Source organism: Mustela nivalis, assembly GCF_964662115.1.
Source record: "Mustela nivalis genome assembly, chromosome: X".
Lineage (NCBI taxonomy): Eukaryota > Metazoa > Chordata > Mammalia > Carnivora > Mustelidae > Mustela > Mustela nivalis.
In genome coordinates this window covers 40,498,462-40,503,640 of record NC_139040.1, presented here as the reverse complement: position 1 = coordinate 40,503,640, position 5,179 = coordinate 40,498,462, and the positions used below count along the sequence as shown (strand labels likewise).

At 38.8% G+C, this 5,179-nt stretch overlaps 1 pseudogene across 1 annotated transcript; it reads right to left on the bottom strand.

The window, feature by feature from the left end:
* Positions 1-1,500: 1,500 nt before the first annotated feature.
* On the bottom strand, positions 1,501-4,917 carry LOC309855877 (mesoderm-specific transcript homolog protein-like; annotated as a pseudogene). Its single transcript has 4 exons — positions 4,845-4,917; positions 3,946-4,004; positions 1,903-2,509; positions 1,501-1,803 (listed from the first exon to the last, which is right to left on the bottom strand). The product of its transcript is annotated as a mesoderm-specific transcript homolog protein-like (transcript).
* Positions 4,918-5,179: the final 262 nt, after the last annotated feature.

The following is a 5,179-nucleotide window of genomic DNA, read 5'->3' as shown; positions in this document are numbered from 1 at the left end:
TTTATTTATTTGACAGAGAGAGATCACAAGTAGGCAGAGAGGCAGGCAGAGAGAGAGAGAGAGAGGAGGAAGCAGGCTCCCTGCTGAGCAGAGAGCCCGATTCGGGACTCGATCCCAGGACTCTGAGATCATGACCTGAGCAGAAGGCAGCAGCTTAACCCACTGAGCCACCCAGGCACCCGAAAAAGTTGGATTTCTTTAGTTTACTTAGCTTTTATCTCATTGCTTGGCTCAGAGGGACATCCTTTACAAGTTTCTACATTCACATCAAGGGTTATTTAGAACTTATTTCCTAAAAGTTCAAGTGGAATACTTAGCATACATGATGAAATAAGGGGGTTTAATGCAAATTATAATAAATTTCAAAGGACTGAAGTCCTACAATGTATTTCCCCTCCATGGTTATTGAAAGCTAGAAATTCAGCACATATCTATTGGAAGAGGAAAACAAAGGGAAGTTTACTACTCTGCCAGAGTATATGCTGGTTTAGTAGCCTTATAAAATATATATGTGTAGAAAATCATAGTCTTAAAGTATACTTAGAATACTGCATTATTCAAACCAAAACCTACTTTAACAAAATGTCTATAATTAAAAGTAGCTGATGAGGGGTGCCTGGGTGGCTCAGTGGGTTAAGCCTCTGCCTTCAGCTCAGGTTGTGGTCCCGGGATCCTGGGATCAAGCCCTGCATGGGGCTCTCTGGTTGGCGGGGAGCCTGCTTTTCCCTCTCTCTGCCTGCCTCTCTGCCTACCTGTAATCTCTGTCAAATAAATAAAATAAGTTTAAAAGAATAAAATAAAAGTAGCTGATGAAATGAAATCCAAAGTTATGACAAGGGAGACTCACTGTAACTTGAAGCTGTGTTGCTTAGAGAACTTAAAAAAGCACGTGACCTTAAAGCCATTTAAGGAAAAGTTAGGAGGTATCCTCTCTTCATTCTTTACCATGATTCTAATTGAGGATGGGTCTGAAATTAGTATTTCTAAATATTTCAGAAAAAGTCCATAGAAGTTCTAAAAGGATTTTTAAGAATGTCTCTCTCTCTTTCTGGGTCAGTGAGTTGTAGTGCTCAACAGAATTCCTGATAGATACAGTCCGAGTGTTCCCACTCCAGTTTACCTCTCCACAGATGTCTTCTGCCCCCACAGAGATCCAGAATATAATCTTACATCTCAGGCTGATTTCATGGGTGTTAAGAGTGTTCTGGTAGATATTTAGTTCACTTTAGGGGACCCATTGAAACAGGGTCTCCTACTTCTCTGCCATCTTGCCCCTCCTCCCCCTCAACAGACTTTCCTAGTAGCACAAAAACAAAGGCAAGTCCATACACTCATTCAAATGTCAGAAGAATGGGAGGTGGACTATTAGGTCACCCTTAGCCAGAGCTTCTGCAGGCTTTTTACCATATGCTGATCATCAATGTGAGTCAGGTGGACTTTTGTAAAAGAATCCTGTTTGGTGTCCAGGACCTTTTTTGGGCATTGCTTCCTAAGTGGAATCTATAACAGATAAGGGAGTAGGGGAGGTAATACAGGGGAGCTACTCATCTCAGCTTGAAAGGAGCTGTTGAAGACCATATATGCATTCAAGAAGCCCATGGGATTCTCTAGCTGTGGGTAGTGGCTAATGTGGTCATCCAGAATTGACATCATGGATTATGGCATTATTTTATTGTACAGCTTCAAAAACTCTGGATATAGATTCACAGGATCCAATGACCCATAAATAAAATGAAAGGGACCAGTTACAGAAGCAAGAGCTCTCATCCAGCATCTTCTGAGCATCTTCTTCCGGTTGATGTACTGTTAGAGACTGTTGATAACGAAGTTTTCCCATCATTGTATCCCTGCCCACATGCCCCATAGCTCATTCTCAGAGGGTTGGGTGTATAGCCTAAAGACTGGGATGAGACCTTGGGAGAAGACAGAAAAGTTCAATTGTGTGAGGATGGGTGACAGGATGACTCCTTCTTTGAGAAGTTTTGGAGGAGAAGATAGTGAGTCTCAGAAAATATACTTCCATCTGACAGAGACTCTTTATGGTAAGCTAAAAAGATCCATTCTTCTAGAACATGTAAGAGCAGCTCCTGAGCAGCAAAGCTCCATAATCATGAGACAAAAAGTTGGTCTTGTGGTTCTGGAGCCCCAGATACCCCAAAAGTGCCTCCTCAAATATGGAATACTGATATGGTCTTGGTTTGTCACTGAAGCCAATGCCCAAGAAATCAAGGGCAATCATTTAATGAAACCACAGGGTCAGACCTTCCCAAATCTTGTGCCAATTATAGCTGGATATTGGAAAGCCATGTCATAGCACAACTATCTCAGGACTTCCAACCACACCTGTAGTCCTGGGAGAAGACTAATAGTCCCTTGTAGGTAAAAAAACTTGCCTGACAACTTCCATGACTGAAGAACAGGAGAAATGGGGGTGGGGTTGGATATGCAGATAGGCAGCAAGTAGAGGCACAGCCCATAGCCCCACTTGAGCCCAAAACTCCCCTTTGTCCTATTATCATTTCTATTTGCATCTCAAATCATCTTTTATCTTCCTAAATAAAATTTCCAAGATGTGCCTTTAATATGGTGTCAGAAGAAACACTACAAGTTATGACTTTTCTCATGTGTTTATATTTCAGAGTTAAGATCTTAAAGGAGGCAGAACTGAAATAGTATTCAGTGTACAGGGTTAATCAGGATTAATAGCTGAAGAAGGGATCAGACATATATTAATCAACCTTCCTTGATCAACATTGGATGTTGCTATCAGAGGAAGTCCCTGAGCTTGGGCACATAGGCTCTCTGTAGCTGAGGTAATGACTGAAAAGGTTAATTGGTGACATTTGCCAGCTGACTGCACACTAAGCAGATGAAGGAGAGAGTCTGTCTTTGGGAGGGGATTCTGGGTGATCCATATTCATGTCTATCATAGGTTCACTATCAAATGATACTCTGGCCAGGTAGACAACAGTAAGTTGATAGTTGTTTTCTCTCAGCACTTGTTTCTGGCTTCCATTTCTTGATGAAAAGAGGGATGTGGTCACACTATTTGGTTTTCCCTTTTTAGGCATCATGCCCTTTGTTTGCTATTATGCTCTCTATTCTTACATCATAGCTCCACTACAATGTGTTTACATGTGCTTCCTGAATCCAAGATGTCCTGGCTTCCCTAAATTCGGGGCTATTACCAGAAATTTTCATTTGACTATTATTTTTCCAAAATTCACCCATGTTTGTGCTTTTGGAATGCCTATGAGATGTACTTAATAATTACTTATTCCATTCCTTAAGTTTCTTTGCCTCTCATCTTCTTTTTCTTTTTATCTTTCTGTGAGGTGTTCTGTATTATTTCTTCCACTTGTCTTCTAGTTCACCAATTCTCTATCCAGGTATGTCTCCTTCATTGTATAAAATTTCTTTAATCTTTTGTTCTAGTGGTTACAATGATTTTAGTCTAGAAAACTCATTTAGCACATGTTTGATACTGAGCTTCTTCTTATATGTTCTGTCATGTGTACACACACACACACACACACACACACATATTTATTTTTTATGTTGGCATTTGGTAATAATTCTGTGGTGGTTTCCATTCTGATTTCTTGTTTGATTTTGCTGATGGGGGCTTGATTGTAGATTATGTTCTTATATTGAGGGAGTTTATCTTCAGGAATCTTTCAAAAGCTTTAATTAATATTAAGCTCCTCCAGAAAAGATTATTGTACATTTGCCATTTGATTAGGTTGCCTCCAGGAATTATTTGGGTCATGCTGATAGTGTTAATTTGAACCCCAGGGCTACACTAGAACACTCCTGTGATGGAAAATTCTCAGACTTTTTTCCCTTCACTCAGAGCTAAGAACTGGGAATAGAATTTTCTTTGGCATCTCCTATTCCCATTGGAAAAAAGTAAAGTTTTCACATAGAATGTAGTCATTCAAGCACCAAATCATGCAAAGCTGAGTATTTAATGCGATAGGTCTTCTTTTGTCGGGGCAGTGTGGCTAGAGGTTAAAAAAAAAAAAACAAAAAACGAACAAACAAAAAACCCAAAATCAAAATCAAAAACAAAACAAAAACACCCTGAACATTCAAATAGCCTAAGTTAAAATACATGGCCAGCATCAAGGAAAGTCATTTTAATACTATTAATTTATGTAACTCTTCTCTGACTTAATCAAAGTGACAGATTTCCACTTGCAGATCTGGACTCATAGGATCTTTTCATCGTGATTAAAAGCAAACAACTAATCAAACAAAGAAGCAAACAGCAAGTAATATATAATACCAGATTTCCCCCTCCATTTTTGAGACTGAGTACCTAGTAAGACTCTTACTAATTCAACCTGACACACCTGAGTGTGCACCGGGCCCATGGCTGTAAGACAGTAGTTACACGTCCCTGATTGGCTAAGTCAGAGCTGAGTGTGGCTTGAGTTGCTTTGACAGGTTGCCTCAATTATCCTCATGATGCAATGTGCTAGTCATTGAAGTTTGCATTATCCACAGGAAAGATTACAGACTCGGAAGGAATAGAATCAGATAAATCTGGGCAACTTATAATAGGAAGTTCAGTTACTAAGGAGCCTGTAATGGGATGAACTTTTAGATTTAGCAATTTCTATACTGAGTTTGGACTCTCCTTCAGTTTTTTAATGAATTCTGTAACGAGTTGTAATATTGAGTAAGTTTAAGTAGCGTATGTTTGACTTAATACTATTTCCCCAGAATTGTTGCTTATAATTCATTATTTAAGCAATAAATCTATTTCTCTAAATTAATCTTTACTCTTAACCACCCCATTAGAGAACTATTAACTATACCATTAGAGAATGGATGCTCACCTTTGTCATTAATCACCTTCTGAAGTGAACAATCAGATGTACTCACTTCCTCTTCTTCAACATCAACACTCATTTTTCTTTGTTATACCTTGAATTTCATATCTGTCACTCACCCTTGCAGTCTCAGTCTTAATAGTCTATATGGTGTATATACAACATTGTTTTACTCATGTTCCTATCTGATTTCTGAAATCATGGATTTAAAAATTTTTCGATTTTTGTAGATTTTCTGGATTTGTCTCTTTGGTTGAAAATATTATCCTTCACAGCAGCATTTACTAATTATTTTAAAAGTACAAATGCCATTCTTAAAATATTGACCAAATATTGGTGTC